We start from the raw sequence: 17,624 nt of genomic DNA on the forward strand, positions 1-17,624 counted from the left end.
ACTCCAAAGAGACCTAATCTCTCACAAACCAGCTCCCATCCAATTTTCTGTTTTTCTCTACCATCAAGTAGCTGCTCTCCTTTCGTTTCCCACAGAGACATACCACCCACTGCCTCGCCATACCAGTGCTATTATCTTTCATGTGAACGTTTTGCCCCAAATTAGGTGAATTTACCCACTCGGCCACAGGTGTAGCAGAACCTGCCCTTGTGGAATGTATAGCATGGAATGTTATAAAAGGTGGGGAAAGCAGAACAGGAGGCAGAAGTCCATACCCAGTTTTTTTCCCCCATTTCCTCTGGTAGAGAAGTGAGTGATGGACAGATAGAGACGAGCTATGTTATTCTAACAGAAGCCCTTCCACATGGAAACAGGATGGGAAGAAAAAGAGAGAGAGAACCCTAACACAGAGAATCCAAAACACCAAGAATGATAAATATTTTTAAATTCTCTTTTCACTGACATATAAGGAAAGTAGCTAAGTTAAAAAGAAGAAACAATTCAAACAGTAAAAAAAAAAACGAAACAAAACAAAACAAAAAAACACTGTGCTGGGTTAAGAGTCAGGATGTCAGATTTTAATTCTGGTTCGGAAGCCTAATCATTCTGAGCTGTGCCTCAGTTTCTCCATCTGTAAAACAACGACTGAATGAGACGATCTTTTAATTTCCTTCCAACTTAAAATTCTGTGATTTCATAAAAAGAAAGTGAGGAATCCACTTATTTAAAAGGAAATAAAAACAAATTTTATATTCAATTGAATTTTAAATGTTCAGAAGGAAAGGAAAAACTGGTATAGAGAGAATTCTTCACATCCACAGTAGCTTAGGTTGTGTTCCTTGGTGGACCGGGGAGACTCTGGGCCCTGAGGCCTCCACCAGTCCATCCCATGATATCACCAGGGGCTCTTGGTCTCATCACCATAAAGAATCCAAGGAGAGACGAGAAACAACAGTTGAGTGGTGCAAGTAGGAAAGTTTATTAAAGGGAGAGTACACTCTTGAAATGTGAGAGTGGGCGAGCTCAAGGATAGCTGCTCTCAGGGTTAGGGTCTCTGTCTTTTAACAAATGTTAACTAGGGTGTGGAAAATATATTGCTTGGGGAAGGGATATCTTGGGGGAAGGGTTTCGTGCCTTTTCTCCCTTACTTGGTACTTGGTTAGAGGGCCTTCTTTGTCTTGAGCCCGTCTGGCTTGATCTGGCTTCTTGAGGCTTTGTTTTTGGAATGCTGCCAGGGCAGATCTCTAACTTGCCCCATAGCTGGCCATGACTACCCCTTTGCCGGCCTCCAGTCCCTTTAAAGCCTAACAGTTGCAACTAACTGCCAACTCTTAACAGTTCCATAGGACAGGGTGCTGAGTAACAAAGAAGTCCAAGGTCCAGGTCCTAAAAGAAGTAACATATGTGCTTTCTTAATCTTTCTTATTACCCTTTGAAGCAAATCATGGTGAGGAAAATAAGATACACTGTATATTGAAGAAAAGACAACCATTATGGGGCACCTGGGTGGCTCAGTCAGTTAAGCGTCTGACTCCTGGTATCAGCTCAGGTCGTGAACTGCTTGTGGGATGGAGCTCCACATCGGCCTCTGTGCTGACAATGCGGAGCCTGCTTGGGATTTTCTCTCACCCTCTTTCTCAGCCCCTTCCCAACTCATGATCTCTGTCTCTCCCTGTCTTTCTCTCAAAATAAATAAACGTTCAAACAAACAAACAAACAAACAAAAGAAAACCATTAAAAGCATGTCTACAAGAAGACAGGAGAGAAGAAAGGGAGAGGAGAAAAAGGAGGAAAGAAGCAAAGAGAGGAAAGGAGAGTTTGAGGCCAATTGAGGATGAGGAGGCATCCTGAGAGGTGAGTAGAAGCTAGCTAGATATAAGGGTCCAGGCCACACTTCATTTTTTCTCATGAGTTGTAAGCAGGTGTTTAAAGGCTAAAGTAAATTAAAGTAGCTCTGGACAGCAAGCTGTTCTGCAGCCCTGAGACATACATAGAAGATTTCTGACCCTAAGAAAAGAGGCAGGCTGGGCTGAAAGCCATTTTCTCCCTGGCACAGTAAAGAAAACCAGAGTAGATTGAAGGTCTCAGCAAATTAGTTTAGTGAGTCTATGAAAGCTAATTATATTTTCTTGAAACTTAGAGTTTCTGTAAATACAGAGCTAGCTTAATATAGAAGTTGATATTTCAATGGAGTATTTTTGTCAATGAAGAAAACTAACAAATTTTTGAGCTGGATCTTTTCAGTATCTAGGAGATTACTTATATCTTAAGCACCGATAAACTCCCATTGGACTCCTCCTATATAAGACCACCCCCAGAGCCAACTGTATCTGAAGGACCACACCGAGAGCTTCCAGTAATGTCCATTATGATTCACTACTCCCATTTCATCCACTCAGTCACCATATATTTACTGAGTACCTACTATAAGATTACCAGTCATAAGATTATAGTGATGAACAAGAAAAATTTTCTGATCTTAGAGGACATACATTCTTGTCGGGTAGGAATGAAGGCAGGGAGTTTGAAAATGAGTTAGTTATAATATTTTGAAATAGACCTAAAAAGGGTTTGGGAAACAATTTTAGTAACTCTAGATAGGGTTAATATAATTCCAACTACTAAATTATAACTGAAAGAAAATTTATGGGGATTTCTAGGTGAAAAAGTCCTTAATTTCACAACTGTCTCCCTGTCCATCAGGGAAACAATTTAATAAAGAAAATTAAGATGAAAAGATTGCCAAATGACTGTCAGGAATCAGAGCTAAGAAGATGCACAAAGACAAATCCTGTCCACATTGGCTGAGAAAACTTACCAACAATGTCTGTGGAATGCTGCTCAGTCCCACAGATAATTTACTTTATATCAGGAAACAGGTTATATAAATGAATGAAGAAGTCTGATTTTATGATGATAAATGGCAAATAATGCAGTCCAGGGAATATGATAAGGAGAAGTGGTGACAATGGCATTACAGAATAGATGTGCCTACTCTAAACAGAGTAGTAGCTACTCATCTCTAGTTGACTGCTGTCAAATCAACTACTTTGTCAGGAGAATCTTAAAATTCTAGATTTAACTTATCTCTTCCAATTTAAAAAAAAATAACCGTAACTAATTCAAACTTAAAAACTATTCAGGCAAAGCAAAACACATCTGAAGGCCAGAATCAGCCTGCAGACCAAGAGTTGATGATCTCTGCTGGACAGAAATGCCCATGTGTCTCTGCAAGTATTGCCCAGTGGGGTATAACATGGAACAGTGGAAAGAACCTAGATGGGGTGTACAGAACAGCTGGAGTCAAACCCTTAATGGAATTGCTTTGTGCCTTTAGTTGAGTCTCATGACCTGAAATGCATTGTGTCAGAAAAATGGAAGATGGAAGGACGGCAATAATATCTTATTTGCCAACTTTTCGGGATTATCCTGAGAAATAAAATGATGTAAGTAAAAGTACTTTGTAAACAGTAATTTCCTACTAAGTGATATCTTCCCCAGCAAGTTCACTTTTCCAGTCTTACGGAATCAATATTTAGGATTGAATTCACTTTAAGGCCAACAAGAGAGTAGCATGCACGTTTTTAAAGAACTATTCATTGAACATTGGATTACTTTCAAGGTGCATACTTGATTAATTTGTAGTCCAGCAGTTCTGAATATATAGTCATCCAAGAGTTGGATAGTTTAAGCTTGCAAATTCTAAAGGGAATTTGCTGAGCAAATTAATAAAGTAAGCAGAATTGAGACAGGAAAAATATCAACATACTAAAACCTTTTCAGGAGTTCATACAAAATGTTAAAACAATTATTCTTGCCTGGCATATTTGAACAAAATTTATTTTGTGTTTACCTTCTAAAGGGTTGTACTAAGTGTAACAAGAGTTATTTGTATATGAACACCTGATATGGTAATTAATCATTTTTATAGGTTCATTGAAATATTTCTTTTAAAGACTTCTTATATAAAGTAATCCATAATTCAGTTAGTTTTATTAACTCCATCTGACTAATGTGATGATCAAGAACTTGAGCCCTTGAGTCAGCCCGTGAGGACTTGGGTCCTTGACAGTGGTCATTGTAGCAAGTTACTTAATTTCTCCATGCCTGTATTTCTTCATGTGCTTAGTGAAGATAATAAAAACATGTACCCCCTCATGTACCTCAGGTAGGAGGTCTGAATGAGATAATACACATAAAGCACTTAAGAGTGTATCTGGAATATGATGAGAATAAATGTTAACTATTAGTATATGTAAATTTTAAATGACTTTATTTTTTTTTATTTTTTTATGTTTATTTATTTTTGAGAGAGAGAGAGAGAGAGAGAGAGAGAGAGAGAGAGAGAGAGAGAGAGTGAGGGAGGGACAGAATCCGAAGCAGACTCCAGGCTCTGAGCACAAAGCCCTGTGCGGGGCTTGAACTCATGAACCATGAGATCATGACCTGAGCCGAGTCTGATGCTTAACCAACTGAGCCACCCAGGTGCCCCTAAATGACTTTAATTTCAACTTTTGAGTATTTTTTGTGGTCCCAAAATTTTCACGTTAAAATTATTTTTTGCAATCACAACTGGTTTCTGAAGCTGTTTAAAGCAGTAGAACTCTCCTTTTTAAATGCAATTTTATTTAGAATTCATAACTCTAAATGTGGTCAGAGGAAACTGAGGAAACTGAGACACTGCAGTATGAGTCAGGAGTGACCCAGCTGATTGAACTATGGCATTCATAGGGATAGGACATAGGGATCTCATGTCAGCAAAGCCAAAGTTGCTTTTGGGGTCCACACAGCCTGCCCTGGAACAGTTTAGAGCATTGGAAGACGTGTTCTAAAAGACCAAGTACACAGACTGGGTACATGACTTCAACCCTCAATCTTGATGAGCCAATGGTAATGCTTTAGTTCAAGAATCATGGTGCCAAGTGGAAGAAACAGCAGTAAAAAACAGCAACTACTGTCACCAAGAGCACCAAACCGTGTCACCTCAGTGACAGAGGGAAAGGCCCCCTGACCCACAGCTGCTGTGGACACTTGTCCTGTGAGTCCTGGAGTTCCAGTGCCATGCACCTGATGCACCTAAGCCTTCTGGCCCTGAACCTTAAACTGCTCCCCCCACCATTTTCCTTAGACCACAATTCCCTGTGCAACTGGGTGCCTCACCTGGGGAAGATGATCCCACAGCCTAAATAAGTATCTCTTCCTTGAGGTGCCCCAACTAAGAGGGGCTGGCTGACATGATCCTCGGTCTTTCTACCTCAGCCACACAGCTCTTGAGGAAGGCCTGTGATCCAAGGCCTGATCATCACAAAGGTATTCGTAACACCTTTAATGGGCTGATTCAAGTCAAAAGGCCCCAAGCATAGGGATTATTCTGTAAGAAAAATAATCCCTTCACCTTTTCTCAGGGCCCGTATCTTCTGTCTTCCCACTCAGTATCTCTTCATCCAAATTTCTGAATCAGACAGTGATCGAGTCCCTTTGAGGAAGTAGCAGAAATTAAGCTCCAAGTTTACCCACTGAGTTTAGTTCAGAGACACCCCAATCAAAGTCATGACAAATTAAGAAGGCCTGCTCTTCATTGGTCATCATTTACCTCCTTCATAAAGCATTTAGATTTTTGTGGAAATTGGAGAGTGTCAGGGCTTGAAACTTGTAACATACAACCCAAGTGATATTTAAACACTTCCATGGGGCGCCTGGGTGGCTCAGTCAGTTAAGCAGCTGACTTTGGCTCGGGTCATGATCTCACGGTCCGTGAGTTCGAGCCCCGCGCCGGACTCTGTGCTGACAGCTCAGAGCCTGGAGCCTGTTTCAGATTCTGTGTCTCCCTCTCTCTGACCCTCCCCTGTTCATGCTCTGTCTCTCCCTGTCTCAAAAATAAATAAAACGTTAAAAAAAATTAGAAAAAAACACTTCAGTGGGGAGGGAAAGGATGAGTTTTTCGGTATTCTTCAGGAAGCTGCTCTAGCATTGGCATCAGAACTTGACAAAGAAATCTCAATTGGTTAAGTTGCATATTTATGTTTCAAGCTCCCGTCAATTTAGAAAAAATGAAAGAGTAGATTTTTGGAAATCCCTTAGAAGTCAAGTAGCTAATAAAAAACATTCAGTGAAATGCTTGAAAAAGAAAGTTGAGCAAGTATTTCAGAAACTAAAATAAAAGGGCAAAAAAAGGAGTAAAACAGTTTTTATAAAGGCTTAATAAAAGAAGGCTAGAATTGGATTAAGAAAATTCCCTTGTGCTTAAAATAAAGAAGAAGGCAGAGAAAATTATCGAAGAAATAATGCAAGGTTGCTTCTGCAACACGAAGGGTATGATTATCCAGCACAAATGAACAAAGACTTAGCTAAAGGTATGCTACTGTAAAAAATCAGAATACAAAGTATAAATAAAAAATGGTAAATTCTGGAAGCCTCCAAGGAGCTTCAGGTGAATCCCATTGTAATCAGTATTCTGGTGGTCTTCTCAACAACACATGCTTAAGAGACGATGCAGTAAGAATTTGAATAGTCTAAAGAAATATTCATCCACAACTTTAGTAATCAGCAGGTACACCTATAAAACATAAGAATAGAATAAAGATGTTCAGGCACTGCAAGGATTCTAAAACTTATATCCCATGCCCTCTTAGGGAACTTTTCAAGGAAATGCTTGAGCAAAATAAGCAACTGGATACAGGAAAAACCTTAGGATTGGAGAAGCACAGGAAGCAACAAAGCAGGGGAGCAAAGGAGCTTCCAGGACAAAGGTTGTGCACCAACCATTTCTATGCCATTTGAAAGCAATCACCACAGGGAAGGATGCAGAAGAGGAGAGCAGAAAGGGAAAAAAGAAAAAAGAAAAAATAGAAAAAGAGACCATGACAGTGACCAGCTTAGAACGTAGAATAAAACAGAAGCCTCAAGGTTAGAGGTCCCTGGAAAAAAATCAGTTTGATAGGATATCTGATTTGCTTAAGAAATAAAATTAAAGGGCTTTGGATAGATGCAATGAAGGATATAAAAAATAAGGTAGGTACATCCTTAGCAAATAAAAAGGAATTATCTTTAAAAAGCAATAGAACTTTATTGATAACGTGAATTATTTCTCTAGAGAAGCAATTCTCAGGCTTTCTGGCCTCAATACTTCTTTTACACTCTTGCAGATTATTGAAGACAGCAAAGAGCTTTAGTTTCTGAGGGCTATATCCATCAATGTTTACCATATTAGAAACTGAAACTGAGAAACGGTCGCACATATACTTACTAAATCATTTTAAATTAACCGGAAACATTTACATGTTAAGTCTATTTCTGTGAAAAATTGTATTTTCCAAAACAAAAACTATTCAATGAGAAGAGTTCAGTTGGTTTTCATTTTGCAGATCTCTTTCATGTCTGGCCTAACAGAAAACAACTGACATCTCATCTGTGCTTCCGCGTTCAGTCTGTTGTGATACATCACGTACCTCCTGGAACATCTTACCATTCACAAATCTTTAAGAATTAGCAAATAGTTTTGACACCTGCTCCCTTAAAAGGGCCCCCAGATGACACTGAAAAAAACAGTCCTCTAGAGTAATACTTGACTTCTTAATGAATACTCTTTTATATAGTTATAATATAATTTCTTATACTGATTTAACCAAAATAGCCATTCAGTTACCCTGGGAGTCTGGATGTGAGTGAGGAAGACTCTGGTTAGCATTAAATCATCAACAATAATAACAGATCAAGGGGCGCCTGGGTGGCTCAGTTAAGTGTCTGACTTTGGCTCAGGTCATTATCTTGCAGTCCGTGAGTTTAAGCCCCGGGTCAGGCTCTGTGTTGACAGCTCATAGCCTGGAGCCTGCTGCAGATTCTGTGTCTCCCTGTCTCTCTGCCCCTCCTCACTCACACTCTGTCTCTGTCTCTCAAAAATGAATAAATGTTAAAATAACTTCTTTAAATAAAAAAAATAATAATGGATCAAAAGATGATGTGTAGTATCAGTGAGTTGTTAATAGCAGTAGAAGTAATTTATATTAAATGCTAGAGGTAAATATCAGAAGCATCACCTCCCATATTTTAAGTGATTGCTTCTAGATGATGGTAAAGAAGGGTGCAGAAGGGTAGAGCAGGAGACTGTTATAAAATGAAATTCTATGCAGCCTTTAAAATGAGCTTTTCCTATAAATTTATGGAAATAATTACCAAAATATGAATCAAGTTTTGATGATTCAGTGGACCTCAGGTGGAACTTCAGATTTTGCATTCCTAACAAGCTCCCGGGTGATGCCAATGCAGAACCATGCTGTCTGTAGCATTGACTTAAATAAGGAGAAAATAGTCCTAACTCAGAATTTTAAATCATTCTGATGGTATCAGAAAGAAAGCCTCAGGTATGAGATTGTCCTTTATATCTCTCCCATAGTTGCCAAACTCTGAAAGATGGCCTTGGAACTTTCATCAGGGAACAGTATCTAACAAAAATTTAAAAGGAAAAAGTGAGAAAATTGGTGAAATCCTCATAAAGTCTAGAGTTCAGTTAAAATTTATGAAGCTAATGTTGGTTTCTTTGACAAATGGTATCATGGTAATATAAGATGTGAACATTAGGGGAAACCATAAATTTCTAGTTTATTCCAAAATTAAAAGTTTAGTTTAAAATGTTAAATAAAAGAGTAAATAGCAAAAGAGGTAAAAGCCGAAATACTCTGATTAGACCAGTGAGAAAAGTAAACAGAGGGGGACCCAGAATCCTTCCTATTTTTCATTCCCCTTTGACCTCTGATAGCTTCTGAAACTGAAAAACCTTTGGCCTCTACATAAGATTGGAAACCAGCAGACCTAACATTCTTTTTTATGTTTGTTTATTTTTTTGAGAGAGAGTGTGAGTGGGAAGAGGGGCAGAGAGGGGGGGACAGAGGATCTGAAGCGGGCTCTGCGCTGACAGCAGCGAGCCTGATGTGGGGCTTGAGCTCACAAACTGTGAGATCATGACCTGAGACGAAGTCAGACGCTCAACCAACTAAACAATCCAGGTGCCCCTAACATTTTCTTTTACAAGGAAAAAAAACACGAGACCCAAAGATTATTAACCGTCTTACAATGGAAGATTTCCTTCTGTGTCATCCTTGTTGCTTTTCACCAACTATAGGTTTTATTTAGATATATCTAGTTTTCTTCTCTAAAACAGAGGGATTTTCTTCAATGTGACCACAAGATAGACTCACATATGTCACCCAAATAGCTCCCATGTGAGACTGACTTATGTGTGGTCACAATAAGTAAACCAAAGATCAAATGGGTCACTTATTATGAGATCTGAAGTCACTGGAGAAAGATGAGTTCTGTCTTCTTGGATAAATTCCTGTTTTCCTGTGGTCCAATGAGTGTTTGCATGGAAAGTGTATCAATTGATAAGGTTAAAGGACTTGGCTAAGAAGGCAAGTAATAGCTTGGTATTTGCTTGAATTCTTGATATTCTTATCTTTTTTAATGTTTATTTATTTTGAGAGAGTTTGTGAGTGGGAGAGGGGCAGAGGGTGAGAGAGAGCATCCCAAGCAGGCTCCACGATGTCAGCCCAGAGCCGGACTCAGGGCTCCATCTCAGGACGTGAGATTATGACCTGAGCCGAAATCAAGGGTCAGAGGTTTAACCAACTCAGCCACCCAGGTGCCCTGACATTCTTACCTTGATTGAGAAAGCCTGATGTTTAGGATTAAATCAGAAGCTGTCCATGACTACTTCTTTGGCACACTTCCCAAATAATGTGCCCATTTTTTTAGCTATCTAGTCTCTGAGCCATTGTTGATGCTATGCCTGTAGTGTTGTCACTTCTAAACATGCTCATAAAAAGCAAAGTGTCCATTCATCCTTTGCCATCCTTTTAATTATTCATAGGTTTGGAGTGTCGGGCTTTGCCTCCAAGAGATATAGAGCCTCATGAGTAACACAGGCCTTTAATGCAGGTGATGGGTTTATCTATTAGGCTGCCTATTAGCCTGGAGAAAAAAACAAATGCAACTTGGAACAAAGCCTTTCTTTGTTCTTAGCCTTCATATTCAGTGGTGTACTTCCCTAGGTTACCTTGGCCTTGCATTGTTTGGAGCTGTCTCTGTCTACCCATTTATACTCTCCGAGCTTTCGTGGGTGCTTGGGCTAGTGCTTCTCAACTTTGTTATTACAGAGGCAGTTCCTCTGCTCCTAATATGTCTCTCTCAGGTCCCGCTTCCCTTCCATGATCTTTAAAGCTAGGCAGCACAAAAGGGAAGGTCAGCCCAGCCACGCAGTATGTCTCTTTCACTCAGCCCATCTCTAGCACTATCACATGAATCACAGCATGAGACTGTGCTGAAAACGAAATCCTACTGCACGTTAAGCCAACGAAAAGCATAGTTCTGCTTACCTTAGAAAAAATCATTTATGAAAGGAAAATCCAAACTCCCCATTCAAAATTGCTTTATGGTGATTTTTTTAGAAGCAGAGTATCGAAATTGTGTACTTAGAACAGTGCCACAAAGCAGTGCTTGCTGGGGGAAGGAAACAAGCTTGTTCAATAACATAGGTTTTTGAAACAGGCTTTGTCTTGGAGGCTTGATGATTTACAGATAAATCTCTCCTCAGTCCTGACAAGATAATTGGACTAAGGGCATACATGTTAGCAGGTTTTGTTTTCTATTCAACTAATAAGTAGCTTTGTTGTTAATCCTTATTATGTTCATTACTTAAGAACACGCAATATGGCAGGTGATACTCCTCCTAGAGAGGCTTTGTGGGAGACTGCTAGGGAATCAGGGCAAGATACATTCCGCTTAGTAGAATGGACTTTCAGAGAATATGCAGGAATTCCTGGGCTCCTGTTAGCATGCGGCAGGGTCTAGGGGGGAGGGGAGCAGACTCTTAAATAAAACCTTGCACTTGCTGCTTTTTTGCCTGCTTTGCTGACTGAATGTCTTGTCCACTTGGATGTTTCATCTGTTTCCTAACAAGGTTCATGATAAAAAGTGAGAACTAGTATTTCATAGGTCAGGTAACACTGCCTTACCGTGAGATTAGTTTTCTTTTAACATAATTTGGTAGATGGTTTGCAATCTTGAAATACCAGAAGGTCCTTCATTGCCATGGATTTCTTGATGCAACTAACCCATGTTGTCAAGGCAACCCACTTCATGTTTTCTCCCCTCTAGAAAACCATTTCCATGTTGCAAACCTTAAATCACAATCATCTCTTAGAATACACAGGGTCAAACATCCCCTGTATGCACAAAGCTATTACTTTTTTTTTTATAAGATATTGTGTCATTACAGTAGAATAATTTGACTTGAGGGATAATGTGTGTATTAAAGCATTGAAGTTAAAATAATTCTGTAGCATTTATGTCCTATCTCCCCATTTCCAGGAGATGTGAGGTTGTTTGCTACAAGCAGTTACATTTTTTGAAGCTCTAGTAACAATGTTGACATATTTTGACTAATTTCTATGTGAATTGATTGCAATCAACAGCTTTTTCATGGTTTGTGAAATTAAATCACTTAAAAGACGAAGTACTTTCTGGAATTACTATCACCCACCTGTTGTATATTTTCTCCTTTTTTAAGAGACAAACACCAGTTTTGAGAGTTCTTCCATGTTATTGATATGACTCCACTATTCTCTGAGAACCTGGGTTAGCATCATGCTGGAACTCAGAGACTGACATCAGGCGGAAAGTGTTCCCTCAGATATCCGGGCTGTTTGAGTAGTTGGTTTAAAAGAAAATCCCAATTGGGGTGCCTGGGTGGCTCATTTGGTTACGCATCCGACTTTGGCTCAGGTCAGAATCTCATGGTTTGTGAGTCACAGCCCTGCATCCAGCTCTGCGCTGACAGCTCAGAGCCTGGAACCTGCTTCGAATTCAGTGTCTCCCTCTCTCTCTGCCTGCTCCCCACTACCTGCCCCCCACTCCCTGCTCGTTCTCTGTCTCTCAAAATGAATAAACATTTTTTAAAAATCCCAATGAAAGGATAGTAGGAATCATTTTACCCCTTTTCCTAGTTCACTATTAACAAAAAAATTGGGTTAGGTTAAGATTCTTTCATAGGTTTGAAAATTTGAAGACTTTATTTTTAACCTACGCTTGGCAATACAACTCACAGGCTACATTTAACTTAGGTAGTGATCAGAAGTAATTCTTAGTGACTCATCCAGTACTGTTGGTCTGGCTTTCTAGTTAGTCTTTCAAATATTTATAAGACTTCCTGCCCCTTACATTTTTGTTCAAAAGTTGATTGCATAAAAGGTAGCCATGTTTCATTTCATGATTCCCAAAGGTTTGAGAACACAAGTATGTGGCTTTAAATGAAGTTTCTATGTGGGTCTTAATGGCTCAGAGCATTTTCATGTTGCACGTTTATTAGATAAAACCTACTTTGGCACCTTTCAGCTGCCATTCTTATTTCAACAAGCTAAAGAATTTTATCCATATAAAATAGTACAAATTATCATATCCACTATTGAGGAACTGGCATTATTTTCTTTCCATTATTGTGATTTGACAGGTCAGGCATTCAAATGTCAGTCAGTCTACAAAGCCTTTTAGGTTACTTAGCTCAGCCCTCTCCTGTTATATCCTTCAAAAATTATTAGCACTCCATCACAATGCACAAAGGATTTGAGCCTACTTACAGAAATACATGCCAAAAAGTGAAGCCAATGGTTAAGGAGGTTGTAGGAAAAAGAAGCGAGTGAAATAAAATCCTAAGACAAACATAAGGAAGATGCATACCACGGGTCCTGTGTGCTAGTTAGACAGGAAGAATAATTTGCTTCCAAATGGATTAGCATCCAAAACAAAGAAGGAAGTGTGGTAAATTAAATAATTTATACAGGTATAAATATTTTATGCAAATGTAAATATTTTAGCAAATACATAGATTATCAGATCACTGAGGTCCTAGGGAAATTTTCCTCTTGTGCTGCCATTAAGTAAATTTGGTAAAGGTGTATATCATTTACAGTAATTATACTCTAAGATGCATTGTGTTAATGACCATAATAATCAGCCAGCGTTTCCTGGTTGCTTACTGGTGTTAGGCACTGTGCTGCATGCTTTGTTGTGTACCCAGCCTCATTTAACTCCCCCAAGAAACATGAAATAGGTGTTCTTATCATAACGTCACAAGGGAAAAAACTCAGGCTTAGAGAAGTTAAATAAACTGTCTAAGGTGTCTGTTTTTACCCAGTGGAGCTGGGATTCAGTCTTAAATCAATGTTATGCCTAAGTCAGGTTTTAAGCACTATTCTACACTGTCTCTATAGGTCAAAGTAGGGAGTGATCGCATCTGCCTGCAAGGTTAGAAAATGCTTCCCAGGTAGAGAGGGAGTTGAAATTGGTTATGATGGTAACTAGATGTCTCCCAATGAGACGTAAACATTTGAAGACATTCTATGCGAGAAAACAGTGCATTTAAATTCACACAGGATGAGTAGTTCACAAATTGAAAGTAGCTGGCTTTGCCAGAAAGAAGGATGACCATAGGCAAGTTTCTCAACCTCCCATCCTCATCTACAATGGAAGTAATAATAGGATGCCCATCATTGAGAGGTTTTGAAAATTAATAATGTAAGGCTATTAATGTTATTGTTAAGACAGATAATAGATGAAGTTAAACAGAAGCAAGTGCCAGATTATATCCAATGCTTCGCTAAAGAAGGACATGGGAAGGACGGTAAGGGTATTAAACAATGAATTGATATATTTGGACTTTTGAAAGATTGCTTTGCAGCAATGTGTGGAGAATGAATTGCCCATGTAGTTGAGCCAGGCACAACATGCAAGCTAGAAAACAATATGGACTTAATTAAAGCAGTAGCTGAGGGGACAGGGAGGAAGGAACTTAATAGGGTTTAGTTACTGAACGACTGCCAAAGCTGAAGATGAGAAATGAGGTGTAGGAAATAACCCGTGATGGTTCTCAGCTTTCTGCCTCCACCGATTAGGTGAAGGTTTTAATTATTAACTAAGGAAGAATATGCATGCAGATGAACAAATCTGGGGAAATAATATAAGAAGTACAGTCAGAACACATGAGTTTGAGATGCTTGTGAGCCGGCGAAGTAAAGGAGGTGAGTCTGAGAGAGGTTGAATCTGGACTCGGAGGGAAATGTGGGTGGACATCATCAGGATGTCTGTGGTCGTGGAAGCCCCAGACTCAGATGAATCAGTGAGGAGTGAGGTATGATGAGAATGTGGAGGAAGATGGAGCCCTGGGACCCAGATGTAGGGCCAAGTGGAAAAGAGAAACCAGCAGACATGCTCAACAGCACCAGCCAGAAAGGGGCAAGAGACCAGTGAAGAGTGACACTCTTGAAACCTAAGGCTTAAAAGAAATTGGAAGAGTCAGCAGTGAGTGCAGTGTCGAGTGCTACAGACAAGACTTTGAGTAAACGTAAAATTAGGAGGTCATCAGTAATTTTTAGCAGGAACCATTTCAGGGGGGCCACATTTGTGACAGCTGGATTTCAGAGGGTTGAAGAATCTACAGAAAGTAAGAAAGCGTTGACATTCAGAGAAAGGTAGAATATGCATTCTAAAATGTTGCCTGTGAAGCAGTAAGTAAATGGCTTTTGGTGGAGCAGAGAACCAGAGACTGTGTTGTTGTTGTTGTTGTTGTTGTTGTTGTTGTTTAACTGGAGATAAATGTTTAAGGTTCTTAAATATTAAAAAAAAACAAAAATAAGCAACCAAGAGGAAAAAAATATGGGGAAAAGCAAATGGTCAGTACACACACGCACACACACACACACACACACACACACACAGCAATCTAAACTATTAACATTTAAACAACAATCTAGTATAAATTTTTATCCTGTTAAATTGGCATTTCAAACATGCTCAGAGTGGAATAATTTTCCCAGAGAGCAAATTTGACACATACCAGAAGTCTTAAATATGTAATACGATGTCTCCATTAAGTTTTATTTCTAAAGATTTACATTAATGAAGTAATCATGGGTGTGCACAATATTTTGCTACATGAATTCTTGGCACAGTATTAGCTATAACAGTGAACAAACAAATGTAAAACCTAAAACAATAATACTTCCAGGAGAAAACATACGAGAAAATCTGTATGACTTTGGGATAAGCAAAAAATAACCAAAATAACCAAAATTTCTATTAGTGAGATGATAATAGAGACTTCAGTTGCTATTTGATAGCATATATGCAGCCATAAAAAATGAAATACAGTGACATTCATGATATATCGTTACCTTTTAAAAACTGTTTTTATTGAAGTGTGTTAGCATAATGTCTCCCTTTTATTTAAAAATAGAACTCTTACTCAGCATTGTACTTAAGGTTCTAGCCCCTCTACGTGCAAATGTTCAAGAACACTGTAAAAGGGAGTGTCTGTACCTGCTATGCAGATAGGAGAAAAGTACTGTGGCCCAGAAAGCGGCACTCCTTTTTGGTAGCCAATGGGGGGGATCAGTGCATGGAGACAAAATCCTGTCCTCCTGGGCTCCAGTGATAGAATGAATGATAGGACAGAGCACAAGTGCAGACAGAGTCTTTTAAGTTCAGGATGGATGGTCTTTGTGAGGTGACTCAGACTCTGCAGGCTCTTGAACCATGTGTCCCGAAGTAGTCCTCTGTTAGACCCATTCTCCAAGTTCTCCCCTGCTAGAGTGGCTTGTAGATGAGACCTATTGTCAAGGGTCATGGAAAGTGACTAATTTAGACTGCAGAGGGATGCTTTGTCCTCTTAGATAAGAGGAGAGGAAGTAGGAAGGGTGTGATGCAGTTATAAATGAGGATTTAGTCTAAAGACAGGAAGTTGAGAATTTATGCATGAGGGAATCAATGTTCTCCAAAGTAGGAGTTATATTTAATAAGACCCACTGTCAAGACATCACTTCTTTCCCTCTCCTGAGACTAGTAGCAGAAACTACTAGTTAATCACTCTCTGTCTCCACTTTATTTTCCATACAGCTATAAGAATGACCTTTTAAAAACCCTGGTATCCCTAAACTCTAAAAGCCTTTCTATCTTAGTCCTTGGAGATTGCTTAAACTTGGCCCACACCTCAAATCCATAGCCTGGGACCATCCACATCTTGTACCTGCTTTCTGAAAGTGCCTGCAGCCTACTTTCTGTTTCTACATACTCCGTCCATATAGACTGTCCCACTTCTGTTCATATAAATCTGATCTCCAAGATGAGTAACTTTGTGGATTTTGTCCCCAAATTTACTTACCTCACCACTTGGTGAGCTCAGTAGCAGGAGAGTAATCCCACCATGAAGCCCAGGGGCTTCTGCCTTCTGTCAGCTACCCCACAACACTCTCAACCCCTCCATCTTCTCCTTTCCTCAGGATAGACAAACTTTCTCCATTGTCTCACTCAAAGAGATCAGCCCACATCTGTGTTCCTTGTGGTCTTGATTTTCACCCCAACTAATCATACAGAAATTTATTTTGAACAAATTCTGAGAAGGAAATCTGGGAAGGACATCTACTTTCCCCCACACATGAATGTCTGTCAATCTCAGGCCCCATTTTCCCTGCCTTTGGGTTGATACTCAAGGCTCTTCACCATCCGGTCCTGCCCACTCTTCCCACCTCACCTCTTGCCTTTTAACCTCTTGCCTTTTAACCTCTTGCTCACGCTCTGAGTCTTTGCAGTTTCCTCAAGCAAATCTGCATCCCGCAGAACTGTGTAAATTTTCACATAATTCACCTTATCCTCTTTCTCCTTCTTATCATGCTCAGCTCAAGCATTGAAAGCATTTTATGATCTTTAATAGAAAGGGGATGTTTAAATGGGAATATTAAACATTCCTAGTCCATTTTCAATGTGGATAACTGAACTTCACCTCTTGGTTTTTATAAGAACAAATTATTAGAATAATATTAGATTGGCTTACCATTGGCTTACCATATTCCTGTCCCTTTGCAGGGATTCAGTAGCACTAGAGAAATGGACAACTGAATCTGCTGAAAAATGATGTCTTATCAGAATTTTAATGACTGGGAATTAAGGACATGGAGAAGGAAGCAGGCCAACCCATTTTTATTAGATTTCCAAAGAGATGGGGCGGGGGGAGAGGAGATAAACTATTAAATAAGAACTTTTAAATAAGAATTCCTCTCATATTCACTTCTGAGTCTTAAAAGCTAGGAAGAAAAATGGAATCTATTCTAGAATGTGAACAAGTATCACTGTGTCTCAACAAATTCCACATAAAGAGCAACCAGATATGAGGGATACATTGCTTGAAACAGACTTCTCAGCAAGGGCACCTGGAGGTCCAGAACAAGTTGTTTTCGGTGTCCTGTAAAAGGACATAAAATTTTTGGCCACCCAGAAACCTTCCTTGGTTCAAAGCAACTTCTTAAATGGAAGAACACAAGAGTTGAGTGTGGTAGGACGGACACGGTTGCCTTCCCTATACTGCAAAATGCAGGAATGCAGTTGAACATGCCCCTGCAAACAAGAAGGAGCTACCAGTAGGCTGAGAATCAGCATTTGAGATTTGGAATTCATTCTGAGTACCGCAAATGAGGAAACTGGCCAGTTGTGGTTGTTTTCCAAACATGTCACGTCCCCAAACCATAAGTTTCATTTCCAGCCTGTAGAGATTATATGTACCTCCCACCCTTCCCTGGTCCAGT

The 17,624-nt window shown here is 39.5% G+C and overlaps 2 protein-coding genes across 12 annotated transcripts in view; one reads left to right on the forward strand and one right to left on the reverse strand.

The window, feature by feature from the left end:
• MARCHF1 (membrane associated ring-CH-type finger 1) overlaps window positions 1–17,624 on the forward strand; it is an 867,957-nt gene that overhangs the window by 821,721 nt on the left and 28,612 nt on the right. The window lies entirely within an intron of this gene.
• TMA16 (translation machinery associated 16 homolog) overlaps window positions 6,172–17,624 on the reverse strand; it is a 73,771-nt gene continuing 62,318 nt past the window's right edge. Inside the window, exon 8 of the mRNA XM_019828756.3 lies at window positions 6,172–6,556. The gene's annotated coding sequence lies outside the window, so the exon portion shown is untranslated. The remainder of the gene's footprint in view (window positions 6,557–17,624) is intronic.

The sequence above is a fragment of the Felis catus genome, chromosome B1, assembly GCF_018350175.1.
Source record: "Felis catus isolate Fca126 chromosome B1, F.catus_Fca126_mat1.0, whole genome shotgun sequence".
NCBI classification, from domain to species: domain Eukaryota; kingdom Metazoa; phylum Chordata; class Mammalia; order Carnivora; family Felidae; genus Felis; species Felis catus.